Consider the following 20,451-nt stretch of genomic DNA (forward strand, 5'->3'; position numbering starts at 1 on the left):
TACAATGGTGAAGGGTTGGCGCGATAGGGCACCGTCCGATCTCGATGGAATGTTTCGAATCAGTCATATGTAGTTTAAATTAAGTTAAGAGTTTCCTCCACAGAATTGTGCATTGGCAAACATGCCGTCACAACTGCGGTACTCCACTGACGGAGTGACTTTTGTCTACAGCGGTCGTTGATGAGCTGCACTCTACAACTTCGCTTGTGATGTTGCTTGTGGATTAAATGAATCTTGATTTCCGGTAAAAATGTCGCTCATTTGGCGTTAGTAATCTTTATTTGGAACTGGGTAACGCCGCAACGTCGCCAGCATAAAACTCCTGGTACTTTGATGTTGATGGTCTATGATAAAGCTCGATCAAAATACATCAAGTTCTCTCAATCGTAGTATTCCATGTGGTGTACAGCTAATATGCCAAAAATGTTGCTGAAAGATATCTTACCAGTGCGCAACGTAGCCAAAATAAAAGGCATGATCATTTGAACACTGCTATTACAAGACTGGTAGGAGGTAATAAATTCGGGGCGAAAGTATTCAAAAAACAGATTTTGGCTGTTGCCATGGTAGTGGTAGGTCAGGATTGTTTTTTCAATTAGTGATGGTACGACCTACCTGTGAAGTATGAACAAAATCAACCAAGCCAAAAAAAATCACAGAAGAGTTAGTTAAAAAGCCATACCTGGTGAAAAGTTACTCTAAATTTGGGCTCAACTTTCTCATTGATGAAAAAAAGATATCGAAAATTCAAATAGTAACTTTGTGCCCACACTCAAGCCGAGTACAATGAGCTATGTCTGAGGTGTTGTATCCTAAATTTGTAGGAGATACATTTAGCTCGAAGCTATCCAAAAATCATTTTTTACTGTTCCTATGGCAACGGTGGACCAACATTTTTTTGCAGATTTTTCCTAATGACTAGGGTGAAGGTGTGACCCACCTGCCATGTTTGAGTGAAATTGGCAAAGCCAAACAATCACAGAGCTAATGCGTGAAAACACTGGAAATCACACACACAAATGATTTGAGGGGCAATCTTAGTGGAGCGGATCGCCAATACCATGTTCATTAGCATATTGACCGTGAAAATATCGAAAACATTATTGCATGGGTGATATGCAAATTAGTTTTAGTCAAAATAAGTGACTGCCTAGAAGTACCATTACTGTTGTTCAAATTTTATTTCACTCGGCAAGTATATTCATGTACCCCAAGGGTAAAATATCGCACTTCTAAATATTGTTTATTCCTGCTATGTTTCGAAAACGCTACTCTTGAAAGGACTACTTTGTTTGCATATGGGTTGTGGAAATACCGATTTCATAGATGAATCAAAATAAACTGCAGTACATATGTAATAATGTGGTATACTTCATTTTTACTGAAAACATTTTTCCCCTGAAATAAATTCCAGTGAAAATGACATTTACCTCATACTCTATTGAGACACAGCACAGGGAAAATCGGATTCACATGTAATGCTTGAAAACGTTTCAGCGAAAATAAATTAAGTGAAATTCTATGTGACTTCATAAGAGTTGGAAATGAACAAATTATATGACACCCGACCCTACCACTCCATACACAATGTAAACTATACCCCCAAAAACATCCTTTCACTCACGCTTACTACCGTGTTTCACCAGTACATTCTATTTGACTTCAGAAGAAATTGAAATAAACAAATTATATGACAACGAACTTAATTATAATTTCAGCCTCTAGTTCAGCACTGATTAAATAAACTACCTCGTCTTTATTCCTCAGCTCCTGAAAGCGAGGTTATTTATCATCGAGTTACGAAAATATTGAGTTACAGAAATGACCACACCCATATTTTTAAAACCACGCCCACTTTTGTGAAACCACTTCCAAATTGTAACTCGATGTTCAATCAACAGTTAACATAACTTATATACAGGCAACATATATTTTTATTTTTGTTAAACGTCCACATTCAGTAACTCGAACTTTAAATAACAGTTAATCAAACTTCGAGTTACGGGCAACATATACTATTTGTTTTGTTTAACTTTCAAATTGTATAACTCGAACTTTAATTAACAGTAAGCAACGTAGATTGTAGTTATTGCTCATCCAGATACCTTGCTTGCTGAATGTGGAAGTGCAACAAAAACTAAAATGTATGTTGCCCGTAACTCGAAGTTCTGTTAATTGTTAATCATGATTGAACATCGAGTTATAATTTGGGCATGGGTTCAACAATATGGGTATGGTCATTTCTGTAACTCGATGTCCGTAACTCGAACAATTCAGCATCTCAAGCAGTTAGCCAATTCGCTAGCGAGTTTGCAAATAGGCTATTCTAATACTTCTTTCGTTGCGTAAAACTAGCTTTCGCCAACGTTCCAGTGCTGTAGGTTTATTTTCCAGTCACAAAAAAGGTATTGTGATCGCTAGATTAGTCGATAGATGTTTTAGCTGGTTACAATCATGAAAACTGCAGAATGGTTCTCCGCCATAAATTTGTAGGCGGGTGTCGAATCCTCGGTCTATGCGACTTCTCAGGACTGTAGGGACCGAATGATCAACGGAAGGAGGCCAACAGACAGGACTGTACTCAGGGCTAGTTTCATGGGTTAATAGGCCACTCCTTTGCTTCAATTCCAACTATATCTCTGGAAATATCACTTGCCGTTATCATCAATATTTCGATATCCCTCAATGTCTATTTCGCAAAATTTTACCAGCCTTGCTTCCACCAGTCATTTAAGTCAACTTCCTTATTGTACTTCACAGTGAAGGGTAATTACTCTGAACATGAAGCTATAACCACAGACCGTCTAGGTGCTGTAATTAAACCCTTGTATAAGCACCGGTTAGACAGGCTTGAACTATGCATGTGAAGCCAGTCGGGAGGTATATTCAATCCTATAGATTTCTTATGGTTTGGTAACTATTTGCTGCAAATGCAACAAAAATCAATATAAAAATATTACCCACACAGCATTCTACAGGTTACTTGTTGAATACATAGTTTAGTTTTTCCCTGTGACACGTTACACCCATGTATGGCGAGTTATCCAAAACATGATATATAATAAGACCATTTCCGTAATAATGGGTAATTCACGATGTGTAACCAAGGATTCAAATTTGTCGGGAGTTGTACATAAAAACGATTAATAATAACGAATGAGTTTGAAAACATGTTGTCTAATGTTTTGGCATAAATTACAACAAATGCGAATTTTTTGTAACACGATTCAAGCATAAAAACATTAAAAGTAAAACCTTAACGGAACTCACAACAAGACCAATATAAAACTGAAACGCACAAAATAAAAAATTAGAATATAATGAGATAACTGAAAATCATCTTCGCCAGCGATGGACCATTTATTCGGCTGAAACCTCAACCAAACGGATGGCTTTAGCGAAACCGTGTGATTCGGACGATGACTGAAAATATAATAGGTACTTTGAGAGTTAGGAGTAATGAATAAAAATGTGGCAAAAAAATGCAGTATAATATATATATAAGGTAATGAAAATGGCAGTTAAAATAAACAAATAATATTTCCCAAAAAACAAACAAATTAATCATCGACAAAACATAACTTCAACACATGGCTTGAAATAAATCCATACATACGATTCTCTATGAATTGTATACATTTTCTTGTTTGTTTGTTTTTCTTTTAAATAAATAAAATATTATGTGAGTGTATAAATGTTTATTTTGCGGTAACCTGACTTTCGTGATAAAACAGCTTTCTGCATTTGTACACTAACATTTAATGACTGCTTTAGCTCTACCAAAAAGCTAAAATTGCATCCGTTTTTAAAAGCTTTTACAGTGGAAATTACGACTATATGATTATACAGTGACAACAGTAAGTACATTTTCTTGTCTGGATCTTGTTGCTGAAGCTAATTATGGCGACATTAGATTGTACCACGTGCTTTCATGTACATTTCAAAGACAACGGGAGGAAGAAAAAACAAAGTAAACAATTACTAAACTAATAAATTACCTGGAGGAAACTAGATGACAATCAGTAGAGGCCACTGCTTAGAGGAAAAACTGAGGACTCACTTCCAAGTCTTGTGCACTGTATAATCTGTAATACACAAACATCAACGTGGATCTTTGAACAAAAAACATCAATAAAAACAAAGGAGAGACAAATTGCTCAAAAAATATCAAAGTCTAGCAAATTTCCTATTTACTGTAAGATGTGTAAAGACTTCTTCAATTATGAAATGGACAATCACCTACATAGGTACCATATACATTCCACCAACAGTTTTTACAATGACAATGACTGCAAATCATATGAAGAAATCAACAAAGAAATTCAACAATATAGCCTCAATGCACATGTCGTCATACAAGGAGAATTTAATGCTAGAATAAAATACCTTGAAGATACAATCCAAGATGAACATGACGACCTTCACATGATCACGGCATTACCTGACACATATGCATATGATAAAACAGTCAGAAGACGGAGAAACACGGATACATGGAAGAATGTGTTTGTAGAGAAACACAACTATGTAAAGAAAATCACCTACAGATATTAAATGGATAAACTTCAGGAGATTGGTCAGGTCTACCGACATGGTTAACATGGTGCCGGCACACTGGACAATGCAATCACAAGTGAGCACTACTATAGAATATCCCTCAAAGTTGAACAACTACACTGGTCAAATGACTACTGTCCCATAAAACTGTCTTGAAAGCACCAAAACACAAGTAATTCAGTAATATGAATGAAGTCCTTAAACCAGTACATAAATGCTATCAATGAAATGCAAGGTTAGGCATGTATAGGCTATATAAGACAGATGAATGTGAAGATATTATGTCCAGATTCATTCTAGACAATGCTGACAACACAAGTCATGACATGGCAATACGATTCCAAGGGATGCTACACAAAATAGCAAACAAATGCTCCATAAAATTAAAAAAACAAACAAAAAAGATCATGTATAAATAAGAAAAAAGAACTATGAACTCTTGCAAAAATGTTACAAAAAAAACCCATTAGATGGAGCTCTGAGAATGCTTTACTACACTAAGAAAAGGAACTTCAGGAAGTATGTAAAAAAAATCATTCACAAATACCAAAGTAAATGAACTGAACTGAAAGAAATCCTACATTCAGTGTGGACTGACACTTCCAACGAATTGAAAACAATAACTCAGATAGAATAAAACAAATGGAAACACAACTACAACGACAGTTATAGAATAAAACAGAAGACATCCACGAGCTGAATAACTAATATCATTAACAGGTGACAAGAGAATTACAAAATAACAATGCAAGTGGACCCGACGGTATTCCAGGATAGATGTTAAAATACAGCAACGTACAAATTAAACAGTCATTGAAACTTATGCACACCCAAACCAAGCAGGATTCTAACAAAAACATCGAACAGTTGCACATATTCTGACTCACCACACAATTATTAAAAAACAACAAGAAAGAAAGAAACAAACAAATGTACTGTTGTTTTGTGGACCTCAAAATGTGTTTCAACATGTGACAATGAAGAAATCAAAACTATAAGATTCTACAGGTAACATTCAAGACCAATGATCAATAACCTCTACTACAGACAGACTGGCAAACAAGACCTACAAAGCTGCAAAGATCCAGTCACAGATATATTCAACAAACACGAACAGTATAAGGATAAAGGAAAAAACACTCCTGAATGTGACACAAATACCCATATTAACATATAAAGGTGAGATATGGGCATTTTCGAAAATCAGACTTATTGAAACAAAATAGCAACAGGAAAATATCATCTTTGCTTTTGTCAAATTCTAAACATTGACAACAGAGTGAGGAAGATGCAGAATAAAACTGGCAAGAGCGCCACTGATAAACAGAATATACGGCTTAGCAAATATATATCACAAACATCTCAAGGCGATAGACAATGACAATTTAGCTTTTTATGTTATAAAAACATGGAAAACAATACTTACCCAGGAGCATGGTTCACTACCTTCTGATTCTGATTCGGATTGTGATTCTGATTCGTTTTAGGATTCTTATTCAGTATTGATTCTGATTTTGATTCACTATCGATTTTGATATTATTTTGGATTCTATTGTCAATAATCCCTGGACTAAATTGACTGTTTTGTATCTGCTTAAGGTATAAAGAACACAGTGTTGTCAAACTTGTACTGCTACGTAGATATTGAATTGATTTATTTAATACTACTGGAACTTGATTTACACATTTTCAGTATAGATATTGTTAATGAACTTAAAGAGTTAGGTAGAGAATTGGGGTAGAGGGGAAGGTCTGACTCAATTTGTGAGGGCAGAGCGTGAGAAGCGAGAGCGAAAGAAGAGGGATGAGAGAGCAGCCAAATATGAGACTGAAAGATTGAAAAATGAATGTGAGGCAATAGAGAAGGAGAAAGCAAGACAGTATGAACATTATGTGGAAGCTAATGGTCAAAATAGAGACGTAAAATAGTTGACTCAGTCCATTGTTCATTGTTCTATGGGTCCAAACTACATTGTTTGATGAGACTAGGGATGAGATGGACGCATTTATATTAAGGTTTGAGCGATTTGCGATAAGTTTAGGAGTACTTTTGGTAACGAGTTGTCCTTTTTCATTCAGTTAAAGAAATGACTTAGCTGACAAGTTTAGAGATGCACCTAGACAGGTGGCTGGTAAAAATCTGAAATCTAGCCAGTTTCAAGGTGGTAGTCAGAAAGGTCAGTTATGCAGAACAGGTCAGAAAGGTGAACGACAAGGTATATTCGGCCAGTCTAAGCCGAAGTCAGGCTGTTATAGTTGTGGTGATCCAAATAACTCTGCTGTCAATTGTCCTAAGAGTTATAAAAGTTCCAAGATTAAGTCAGCTGCTATGTTGGCATGTTATCGGAATAGAAATAATTATTCACAGAACAGGAAGTCCTGCTTTTTGTGTAGTTCATTAAGTCACAGATACAAGTAGGCATCCATGTTTACAGGGACGAGATAGAGTTGAGATGAAATGTGGCTATGAGCTGCCAATTATTAGTGTTGCCATTGCTGCACCAGGTAATAGTATAGTGAGGGGTATGCCTGTTGTTCAAGGCTTTATTTGCAGTACTGAGATAAAGGTCCTTTGTTTGTAGTATCTAAAGAGTTCATAGAAGATAGTCAATTGACTGGGGGAGAGTTGTACTTTTGTAATGATGAATGGTACATGTCGGAAAGCCCTAGAAGCTAGATTATATATAGATACACCTTTTTAGGTCCCCAGTGTATGATAGTATTGTTGGTAATATGAGTGGAGCTAAGAAGCACAGGGATCCTGATTCTGGTTGGAACCTAGATTTAGCTCATCAAGTAGAGCATGATAATGTTAGTTCACCCTTGGGTCGTATACTACTATTGATGGGATTAGTGTGCCCTTAGGTGGTGTAGGTTGTGGTACTTCAGGTATTAAGATTAGTGTACCCTTAGATAATGAAGGTTGTATATCTACTAGTAGTCAGGCTAGTGTGCCCTCTTTTGATGAAGGTTGTTCTCCAGGTGTAAGGATGAGAGAGCCTCCAGTTAGTGGGAGTGGTTGTGAACCCTCCATTGATTTCAGTCAGGATGATAGTGTTGATGTTGTACAGGTGTTAGAGACTAGGGCTCAGACGTTAGCGGAGAGAATATCATTATGTAAACTTATAATTCCTGAGTTCAAGGAATTGCATGGTGAGGTTGATTCTAATAATGGCCCGAGGATTGGGATCACTATACTGTTTGGCTGTAGAGAAGCTCCCGAGACTAGTTTGAGGTTTTCGCCCTTCGATCTTATATTGGAACATTGAGGGGCCCAATGATGAGTTTCTTTGGTTTTACTAATTTAGAGTTTAGAGTAATTTATCAGTCAACAGGTAGGTGACGGTATTGTGCACGTATTACCAGATAAAATATAAGCCATACAGCATGCAGCTAGACCTGCAACAATAAAGCAAGTAAGATAATTTTAGGCATGGCTGGATACTATCGCAAACTATCCTCTCAATTATTTGTTCAGAAATGGTCGGCGGCGAAAAGTAATCTGGTGAGATGCCCAGGAACATCTCTTTAATCACTTAGAAGTTTTATTGAGTAAGCAAGCAAATTTGATTTTGAAATGCATCATAATTTGGGCTTGGTACAGCCTTATTGCAACAATATAAGGAGAAGTCTCCTTCTGTAAATGTTTGGCAGTGATTTGGGCATTACGTAAATTTCACTAATATATATATGGTAAAGAATTGATTTATTTAAACAAGGCACGAGAAGTAAACATATAATTGTGCATGGGAAGAAGCGGTGTGCTTTGCCATGTGATAACTGTCATAAATGTTATTCACAGGTCATACTTGTTTACAACTCTGGTAGGAAAATTGGAAACTACCAGATGTGTTTTTGATTTACATAACAAATGATGTTTACGATCTAATGACTTGCCTACGTGGCTGCCTGCATGTCACTGTGAGACATCTGCTAGCGAGACCACACATGGTGTACCTGAAACTGCTCTATAAATAGTCTAGATTGTGGTCCAACATTTCAATTGAGTACTCTGCTACGATATTGTGGGACAAGTGATACAGACTTCAAACATCATTCTGTGAGACTTTTTTGCGATCTGCTGCTATCAGAGGTACCCTCCAGAATACCTGCGTTCCTCTCCTATTGTAGTGAACTTATTGTATTATTCTGTATTATTTTTCTTATCATTAATTTGAGAAGTGTTAAAGCCAGGAGGTTTAACTTGATATGTTGGTGTGTGCATAGTTCAGTTATTGTCTTGTCTACCCTATTCTAGCAGTGAAAGAACACCCCGTTCATTGTGAATTATGTGGGTGTCCTTCTCATTATCAATAAGCACTGTGACAGGTACATTGTAACAATTTTGGTGCTCGCGGTCTCTTGTTGGTGCGTGATCATTTGAACACTGCTATTACAGCAACACGTACAGGAGAATTTGTGATACGATTGAATACAACCATTTCCAGCAGGACAACAACAGAAAATAGTACGACTGAGTGATCGATCCATGGCGATGTGGTATGTGTGTTCAACTACGAACGTGTAGCATTCTAAAAATAATCAAGGGACATGATTATAATGAAACCAGTTTGTAATTTCAGACACCCGATATCAATATTTCTGAGATAGGAAGAGAACCTGAGAGCCAGAATTGACAACATTCAGTTGTATTTGATATTCATTTTCAATGTACATGTAGAAAAATTTTCTCGAGACAAAAATGAATGTACTTTCTGAATTTGCTTTTGGTGTTGTTTTCAAACCATAGAATTAATATGTATACTTTCCCGATTACTGTATTGAGTAACCATAGTTAACAGGACTGACGACTTGTAACAAGTTTGGCGTTCCTTAGCCTGTGCTAACCGATGGTTTTTTCCCGTGCGTGAATGCAATTGGGTCGAGCCGATATGCAAACATGGGAGATTAGCTTAAATTTGAGCCCGTATACGTACTCGGTGTAACCTGAACATGACTATAGTCACCCAGACCAAGATTTGTGGATGACAAGCTGTTGGTGGGGATTAATTTGTGCTATAAAACAGAACAGCTGAATTCAATATTTGTTTATACATGATCAGGTTAGAAGTTATGTAATTGGAACAGATGTTGGTATTGATCTTGAAGACGCGTTACTGATAAAAAAAATGTCACCATTCAAAACAGCAAACAGGGCTCCCTGATAACAGCTTACGTTTTTAATTAGTAACAAAATTGCACATAACTATGAGATAAGTGATAAATGCATAGATATTTATGGGTGAAAAGGTAGGTAAATTTGTCTACCATGAGATACAATGTAAAAACTGTAATTTTGCAAAGCTGCTTGGGTAAAATCTTGGGTAGACTAGACCTGGGTTTGTTTCCGTGCAAGCTCCAGGCGTAACATCATTACACTCGGTGCACGTCCTCATTTCTCAGTGAATAAGTATATTTATTAAATGATAAATGAATTAATGCACGAATTTTATTTTCACTTTCTTTTTGGGGGGTACATGGGAATTTTTAAGTAAATTGCCACGAATATTATTGACCTTGAGTACGTCTGGACAATCATATCGGACAATCATATGGATACACAATACTTACAAAAAATGGGAATAATATCAAAACCATTTAATTTTTAATAAATTACTTAGACTATAACACAATGAAATCTACATGTCTGTAGGAAATGTTGACGCTGTTTTGCATGAAAATAAAATTCTACCGCGAGATCTGGGATTCGATTGCTCATGTGAGAAAATATAGTCCAGCAAAAACGAAAGTAACTGCAACACAACAATACAAATTTCACTGTACATATATTTCATAGCTCTGTACGTTTCCAGGTAGGAGATGACATGTTCTATTCTCAACTGGCAGCGATTAAATTCCTGATTAAATAAACGCCGATCACGACGATGTGGTATAGTCATGTGACAACGGCTAAACATCTTCATCAAGGTATACACATTTGGATAGCGCTAGCCGGATCTCGTGATCAGGCCACATCTCGTGGTTTGTGAAGTGCCTCACCATAACCAATCGTCGGTAGAATTTTTTTCCATGTATTTTTCCCCACTCAATGGTTTTGTTTATTCATGGTTATTTTTATGGAAGAGGAAGTCACTTGGCCACAAAATCTTTTTAACTGAAATGTCAACGAAAATGTATATATTTTCCTTGCGCAAAGCACATCCGGGCGTTGCGTGTGGTGTGTCGAAATACTTTATTTTGTGTAAATATTTTAATATAGACATTGTGGGAGCGTGATTTAGATTTCTACTGGTACTGACAATGCAATTGTAGCTGGAGTATTTAATGATATCACAATCAGCCTCTCATACCAGAGCCTACCAAGCAAATACAGTACTATTTAGATCCAGATTCCCAGATGTAAGTTGGACATTTCATACGTTATATTGGGTATTTAAAGCAATGTATTTGTCAAAAAACTGATTTTCGTTAGTGGTCCAGAAAACGAGTTTAGTTCAACATTACATATAAACCAGCTTCAGATTGAGATTGGTGCCACACGATGAGGGCCTTACTGAGGCATTGTTTTTGTGACTTGTCATGTCTGCAAATAGAAAAACTTGGGTAATTGTTCATGTTCGGGCTTGAAATATACAGCGGTTAAAAGCATTAAATCACGCCATTGTCCCGCCTAAATATTTCCCCCCAAAAATAATGACTAGATCAAAACCCATCATGTACGACAGCCTGACCTTCGACGTTGCAAAATCTCAGAAATCGGTGTTAAAAGATAGACAATACTGATAAAATATATTTTCAGCTTATAATTTCATTTTTTGAGAGTAGGCAATAGGAAGCGTTGCACTATAACTCTCATAACTGCTTAACGAAAATCACTATATGAAGAATGTCATGACCTTTTCAACGAAGCAAAAATATATTAGCGTGAACAAAAACTATTTATTGATATATTCACAGCGCTTAACCCTTTCAGCACCATTTTCCTTTTCTCCCCACAAATTCACAAAAATAGTCCCGTTTATTGTCTGCTCTTTCCTTCAGAAGATTAGGACAAAGCTAGTAACATAGAAAATGAAAATATCCAAAATTTTGTCTATTGGCTCCAAAATTATGGTGCATTTCCAGAAATAATGAAGAAATTTAGAAAATTGTGAAAAACAATTTGGGCAAGAAAAACTGGCGGTAAAAAGGTTAAACTGGTTTCTGGTTTTTTGTCCTGTAACCAGGGGAATAGGGAAAATACAATGAATTCTAAATCATTATGTTGCTTACAGTGGGAACATTTTACCCCTAGAATTAGTATTATTTTTGACCAGTAAATCTCTGGAATTAAATCTATCGGCAAACTGCTTTCCACATAAATTACACCCAGTTATTTACATCAGGCACGTGACTCACTCGTAGAAAACTCAAATAGTGTAGTGTACAGAATTCACCGATTCGCCTCTCAGATAACAATACAATTATTGAGTTCCGTGCTCACTGTTTTGAAATATAAAATGTGAATTCCCACGGCCAGTCTGCTTCGGGTATGGTCGGGTTTGGGGCTGGTATGGTGGACTTATCGCTCAGGTGAACAAATAATACATAAAGCCGATTAACTAGAGCGTTACTTTGAAATGATACCATGTATTTTTGGCTTAGTACTGTCTAAATACCTAAAATGTCCCTAATTTTATTTCGTTGCTTTAGAACTATGTTCTTGTAACACACTTAGTATGGCCAATAAGGGATGCAAGTGATTTTTTTATCACAAAACGCGTGCCAACTTTAACGGAAACAATATTTTACCTGTATTGTGATAAATCCAACTCAATTCTTTTATTAAGTCAAAGTACTCGAACATACTCGAAATGTAACAAATAAATACATTCACAGTATATACACATATGTTAAAAGTTAACAATTTCCTATATATATATATGACATTAAGGCTAAGTCCATTTTTTTAAATTTGACAAATCTGTACAATACTTCGCACCGTAAGTTGAAAATGATTTTAATCCATAGCTCCTTATCCATGACACATAACTGTGACTCATTTCGTAAATTATAACTCGCATGTTTAAATTTAAACGATTCGATATTAAAGATGGTGATAGTTTGTGTATAGATTTGAAAATATCGATTACAATAGAACGTATTTTAGTATATTCAAGTGTGGTCAATCCTGGTTTGTTTATTAATAAACTATAACTGAAATAAAAGTCGTTGTATACAAATTTCAAAGCCCTATATTGGATACCCTCCTTCCTTGTTATATTGCGACTTCCACAACAATATCAAACATGGGAACTATAATTAAAATGTGAAAAAATAAAACAATGAAAAACACTCATTCTAGATGATTGATCGAGATATCTACCAATTTCCTGCAATATAAACTTTTTGCATAATACGCTGATATGGTAAAGAAAATTTAGTTTACTATCTACATTAACCCCTAGTAACCTGGAACAATTTCTGAAAACAATAGTATTGCCACTGATGTCAAAACGTATTCCATTATCTGAATCTTTCAATACGAAGGCTTGAAATTTAATAGGATTTGCTTGCATGCCGTTTTCACGAAACCACCTAATTGCTGTGAATGACTCCTGTGTTAAGCTACCAATTGTCTCGTGTTTCCTATTGCATAAAGACGACAAAGTATTATCATCGGCATAATTATATAAAAATAATGTAATATAATTCTTAATATAGTGATTTTAGTTAAGCAGTTATGGGAGCTGAAGTGCACGTACCACGACTCTGCCTATTTCAAATAATGACATTATATGCTGAAACAATGTTTTGTCAGTATTGTCTATCTTTTAACACGATGTAACAGAATATGAAACACAAATCATTGTAGTTTGGTATATTACAGATGTTAATTAATAAATACATAATAAATTGCAAAATAACGATCGTTCAATAATATATTGAACAAAGCCGATTAAAAATAGTGGCTATATGATGACGTAATATAGAAGTCACAGGTTTCAATAACTTAGGTGGTACAATATCATACCCAGTAGCTTTTCTAATGTCCACGTCATTTATAATTTTCTCAACTGTATGATGGGTAATATTATTATCCACACAGTCTTGACTATAGACTGTACAAATTTTGTAGAATTGTAAATAGTGGAACATACTCAAAAGACGATTTTAAAATATAGATAATAGGTGCAAACATTCTCACTTTTGAATGCTTAGCCAGATTTAGCAAGGCTGCACACAAATAATAAAAAAGAAACATGGTGAAAAAAATGAAATGACGGGATCTCCATATTATGCACTATATTTAACTTTTTACAACACTATAATACATTCAAATTTGGAACTGTTAGAGCCATTTTAATTATGCACATTAGCAAACTTCTTACTGAGTGAATGGTTATGCAAATTAGCAATTATATCAGCTTCTTTTTAGTGCACATCCTAGAATTTAAAGAAAATAGCCCCTAGACGCTTTGACCTTTTGTTTTGAAATTTTCACAAATGATTGACAATATGTTTATCTTCAAAACGCCGTCGGGGCATTGTTTTTGGTTGAACAGTGTTACAACAATCGTACAGACAACTAGCCTGAGTGTTAATTCATGCATAAACTTGAAGTAGTGAAATTTGAGCTTCTGCCCTGCAAAATTAACAACTGGTAGACAGTTTTCAAGACGGCACTTTCTTGATAGTAAACAGATGTACCCGTAAACAAATTTTGACAGGAAACAGAAGCATGGTTTAGAAGCTATTTTTTTTAAATCACTTTTGACCAAAAATGCACATTTTCGTGCATATTTCAAACTACAGTGTCCATAAAAAAAATACTAACAACATTTTTAAATTCATACAATAAGCTTTCTGAAAATATATAGTTTTGTAGACAAGGGAGGTCAACTTGGTTTTCTAATTATCTAATTAAAATACCTGTCAGGTAAACTGCATATCTACCTTAATCAGTTCAATTTTTTGTTGTCTTCTAACGTTCGGTAGTGAAGTTAAGATTTCCTTTCTAGCACATAAGCCATGCATGCTTGATTTTAAGGTCCACATCACATGGGCAATAATTATTTGTAGGTCCATAAAACGAGACACGAAGATTCATACCGAGCGTTTTTTAACTCAGAATAACTTTGCCTAAGACAAACGCAATTCAATGATAGAAGCCGTTTATGTGATCTAACGTGGTATTGATGGTAGCGGACATGGCCAAACTTTTCTATAATGATTGAACAAGGGTTACTATTTAATATCTGCAATATACCAAACTGCAATGATTGTGTTTCTTATTTTGTTAAATCGGTGTTTAAAGATAGACAATACTGATAAAACCTATTTTCAGCTTATAATGTCATTTTTTGAGACTAGACACCAGGCAGACTTGTTATACGTGCACTACTCCCATAACTGCTTAACGAAAATCACTATATGGAGAATTTCATGACCTTTTCGATGAAACAAAAATGTCGTGAACTTTGCATTTAAACAAAAACCATTTATGAATATATTCACAGCGCTTAACCATTTCACCACCATTTTCGTTTTCTCATCACAAATTCACAAAATAGTCCCGTTTATTTTCGTCACTTTACTTCAGAAGATTCGGACAAAACTAGCCAAATTGTGTGAGTAAAAAATATAAATTAGCTCAAATTTGTGTCTTTCGGCTCCAAAATTATGGTTCATTTCCAGAAATATTGAAGAAAATGAGACAAATAATAATAATTTTTGACCAGTATATCTCTCGCATAATCGCATTAAATTTCTCGGCCAACTACTTTCCGCATAAATTACAACCTGTTATTTACGTCAGGCACGTGACCCACTCGTAGGAAACTCAAAATGTGTAGTGTACAGGAAAAAAAGTACATAAAATGTGAATCTCCGCGGCCAGTCTGCTTCGGGTATGGTCGGGTTTGGGGCTGGTATGGTGGACTTATCGCTCAGGTGAACAAATAATACATAAAGCCGATTAACTAGAGCGTTACTTTGAAATGATACCATGTATTTTTGGCTTAGTACTGTCTAAATACCTAAAATGTCCCTAATTTTATTTCGTTGCTTTAGAACTATGTTCTTGTAACACACTTAGTATGGCCAATAAGGGATGCAAGTGATTTTTTTATCACAAAACGCGTGCCAACTTTAACGGAAACAATATTTTACCTGTATTGTGATAAATCCAACTCAATTCTTTTATTAAGTCAAAGTACTCGAACATACTCGAAATGTAACAAATAAATACATTCACAGTATATACACATATGTTAAAAGTTAACAATTTCCTATATATATATATGACATTAAGGCTAAGTCCATTTTTTTAAATTTGACAAATCTGTACAATACTTCGCACCGTAAGTTGAAAATGATTTTAATCCATAGCTCCTTATCCATGACACATAACTGTGACTCATTTCGTAAATTATAACTCGCATGTTTAAATTTAAACGATTCGATATTAAAGATGGTGATAGTTTGTGTATAGATTTGAAAATATCGATTACAATAGAACGTATTTTAGTATATTCAAGTGTGGTCAATCCTGGTTTGTTTATTAATAAACTATAACTGAAATAAAAGTCGTTGTATACAAATTTCAAAGCCCTATATTGGATACCCTCCTTCCTTGTTATATTGCGACTTCCACAACAATATCAAACATGGGAACTATAATTAAAATGTGAAAAAATAAAACAATGAAAAACACTCATTCTAGATGATTGATCGAGATATCTACCAATTTCCTGCAATATAAACTTTTTGCATAATACGCTGATATGGTAAAGAAAATTTAGTTTACTATCTACATTAACCCCTAGTAACCTGGAACAATTTCTGAAAACAATAGTATTGCCACTGATGTCAAAACGTATTCCATTATCTGAATCTTTCAATACGAAGGCTTGAAATTTAATAGGATTTGCTTGCATGCCGTTTTCACGAAACCACCTAATTGCTGTGAATGACTCCTGTGTTAAGCTACCAATTGTCTCGTGTTTCCTATTGCATAAAGACGACAAAGTATTATCATCGGCATAATTATATAAAAATAATGTAATATAATTCTTAATATAGTGATTTTAGTTAAGCAGTTATGGGAGCTGAAGTGCACGTACCACGACTCTGCCTATTTCAAATAATGACATTATATGCTGAAACAATGTTTTGTCAGTATTGTCTATCTTTTAACACGATGTAACAGAATATGAAACACAAATCATTGTAGTTTGGTATATTACAGATGTTAATTAATAAATACATAATAAATTGCAAAATAACGATCGTTCAATAATATATTGAACAAAGCCGATTAAAAATAGTGGCTATATGATGACGTAATATAGAAGTCACAGGTTTCAATAACTTAGGTGGTACAATATCATACCCAGTAGCTTTTCTAATGTCCACGTCATTTATAATTTTCTCAACTGTATGATGGGTAATATTATTATCCACACAGTCTTGACTATAGACTGTACAAATTTTGTAGAATTGTAAATAGTGGAACATACTCAAAAGACGATTTTAAAATATAGATAATAGGTGCAAACATTCTCACTTTTGAATGCTTAGCCAGATTTAGCAAGGCTGCACACAAATAATAAAAAAGAAACATGGTGAAAAAAATGAAATGACGGGATCTCCATATTATGCACTATATTTAACTTTTTACAACACTATAATACATTCAAATTTGGAACTGTTAGAGCCATTTTAATTATGCACATTAGCAAACTTCTTACTGAGTGAATGGTTATGCAAATTAGCAATTATATCAGCTTCTTTTTAGTGCACATCCTAGAATTTAAAGAAAATAGCCCCTAGACGCTTTGACCTTTTGTTTTGAAATTTTCACAAATGATTGACAATATGTTTATCTTCAAAACGCCGTCGGGGCATTGTTTTTGGTTGAACAGTGTTACAACAATCGTACAGACAACTAGCCTGAGTGTTAATTCATGCATAAACTTGAAGTAGTGAAATTTGAGCTTCTGCCCTGCAAAATTAACAACTGGTAGACAGTTTTCAAGACGGCACTTTCTTGATAGTAAACAGATGTACCCGTAAACAAATTTTGACAGGAAACAGAAGCATGGTTTAGAAGCTATTTTTTTTAAATCACTTTTGACCAAAAATGCACATTTTCGTGCATATTTCAAACTACAGTGTCCATAAAAAAAATACTAACAACATTTTTAAATTCATACAATAAGCTTTCTGAAAATATATAGTTTTGTAGACAAGGGAGGTCAACTTGGTTTTCTAATTATCTAATTAAAATACCTGTCAGGTAAACTGCATATCTACCTTAATCAGTTCAATTTTTTGTTGTCTTCTAACGTTCGGTAGTGAAGTTAAGATTTCCTTTCTAGCACATAAGCCATGCATGCTTGATTTTAAGGTCCACATCACATGGGCAATAATTATTTGTAGGTCCATAAAACGAGACACGAAGATTCATACCGAGCGTTTTTTAACTCAGAATAACTTTGCCTAAGACAAACGCAATTCAATGATAGAAGCCGTTTATGTGATCTAACGTGGTATTGATGGTAGCGGACATGGCCAAACTTTTCTATAATGATTGAACAAGGGTTACTATTTAATATCTGCAATATACCAAACTGCAATGATTGTGTTTCTTATTTTGTTAAATCGGTGTTTAAAGATAGACAATACTGATAAAACCTATTTTCAGCTTATAATGTCATTTTTTGAGACTAGACACCAGGCAGACTTGTTATACGTGCACTACTCCCATAACTGCTTAACGAAAATCACTATATGGAGAATTTCATGACCTTTTCGATGAAACAAAAATGTCGTGAACTTTGCATTTAAACAAAAACCATTTATGAATATATTCACAGCGCTTAACCATTTCACCACCATTTTCGTTTTCTCATCACAAATTCACAAAATAGTCCCGTTTATTTTCGTCACTTTACTTCAGAAGATTCGGACAAAACTAGCCAAATTGTGTGAGTAAAAAATATAAATTAGCTCAAATTTGTGTCTTTCGGCTCCAAAATTATGGTTCATTTCCAGAAATATTGAAGAAAATGAGACAAATAATAATAATTTTTGACCAGTATATCTCTCGCATAATCGCATTAAATTTCTCGGCCAACTACTTTCCGCATAAATTACAACCTGTTATTTACGTCAGGCACGTGACCCACTCGTAGGAAACTCAAAATGTGTAGTGTACAGGAAAAAAAGTACATAAAATGTGAATCTCCGCGGCCAGTCTGCTTCGGGTATGGTCGGGTTTGGGGCTGGTATGGTGGACTTATCGCTCAGGTGAACAAATAATACATAAAGCCGATTAACTAGAGCGTTACTTTGAAATGATACCATGTATTTTTGGCTTAGTACTGTCTAAATACCTAAAATGTCCCTAATTTTATTTCGTTGCTTTAGAACTATGTTCTTGTAACACACTTAGTATGGCCAATAAGGGATGCAAGTGATTTTTTTATCACAAAACGCGTGCCAACTTTAACGGAAACAATATTTTACCTGTATTGTGATAAATCCAACTCAATTCTTTTATTAAGTCAAAGTACTCGAACATACTCGAAATGTAACAAATAAATACATTCACAGTATATACACATATGTTAAAAGTTAACAATTTCCTATATATATATATGACATTAAGGCTAAGTCCATTTTTTTAAATTTGACAAATCTGTACAATACTTCGCACCGTAAGTTGAAAATGATTTTAATCCATAGCTCCTTATCCATGACACATAACTGTGACTCATTTCGTAAATTATAACTCGCATGTTTAAATTTAAACGATTCGATATTAAAGATGGTGATAGTTTGTGTATAGATTTGAAAATATCGATTACAATAGAACGTATTTTAGTATATTCAAGTGTGGTCAATCCTGGTTTGTTTATTAATAAACTATAACTGAAATAAAAGTCGTTGTATACAAATTTCAAAGCCCTATATTGGATACCCTCCTTCCTTGTTATATTGCGACTTCCACAACAATATCAAACATGGGAACTATAATTAAAATGTGAAAAAATAAAACAATGAAAAACACTCATTCTAGATGATTGATCGAGATATCTACCAATTTCCTGCAATATAAACTTTTTGCATAATACGCTGATATGGTAAAGAAAATTTAGTTTACTATCTACATTAACCCCTAGTAACCTGGAACAATTTCTGAAAACAATAGTATTGCCACTGATGTCAAAACGTATTCCATTATCTGAATCTTTCAATACGAAGGCTTGAAATTTAATAGGATTTGCTTGCATGCCGTTTTCACGAAACCACCTAATTGCTGTGAATGACTCCTGTGTTAAGCTACCAATTGTCTCGTGTTTCCTATTGCATAAAGACGACAAAGTATTATCATCGGCATAATTATATAAAAATAATGTAATATAATTCTTAATATAGTGATTTTAGTTAAGCAGTTATGGGAGCTGAAGTGCACGTACCACGACTCTGCCTATTTCAAATAATGACATTATATGCTGAAACAATGTTTTGTCAGTATTGTCTATCTTTTAACACGATGTAACAGAATATGAAACACAAATCATTGTAGTTTGGTATATTACAGATGTTAATTAATAAATACATAATAAATTGCAAAATAACGATCGTTCAATAATATATTGAACAAAGCCGATTAAAAATAGTGGCTATATGATGACGTAATATAGAAGTCACAGGTTTCAATAACTTAGGTGGTACAATATCATACCCAGTAGCTTTTCTAATGTCCACGTCATTTATAATTTTCTCAACTGTATGATGGGTAATATTATTATCCACACAGTCTTGACTATAGACTGTACAAATTTTGTAGAATTGTAAATAGTGGAACATACTCAAAAGACGATTTTAAAATATAGATAATAGGTGCAAACATTCTCACTTTTGAATGCTTAGCCAGATTTAGCA

At 34.6% G+C, this 20,451-nt stretch overlaps 1 protein-coding gene across 1 annotated transcript in view; it reads left to right on the forward strand.

Moving 5' to 3' along the window:
• The first annotated feature begins 10,867 nt into the window (after positions 1-10,867).
• Positions 10,868-20,451, forward strand: part of LOC146739497 (fatty acid synthase-like) — a 35,167-nt gene continuing 25,583 nt past the window's right edge. The window contains exon 1 of the mRNA XM_085502433.1: positions 10,868-10,917. The gene's annotated coding sequence lies outside the window, so the exon portion shown is untranslated. The remainder of the gene's footprint in view (positions 10,918-20,451) is intronic.

Source organism: Saccoglossus kowalevskii, chromosome 8 (genome assembly GCF_978046115.1).
Source record: "Saccoglossus kowalevskii chromosome 8, keSacKowa6.1, whole genome shotgun sequence".
Taxonomy (NCBI): Eukaryota; Metazoa; Hemichordata; class Enteropneusta; family Harrimaniidae; genus Saccoglossus; species Saccoglossus kowalevskii.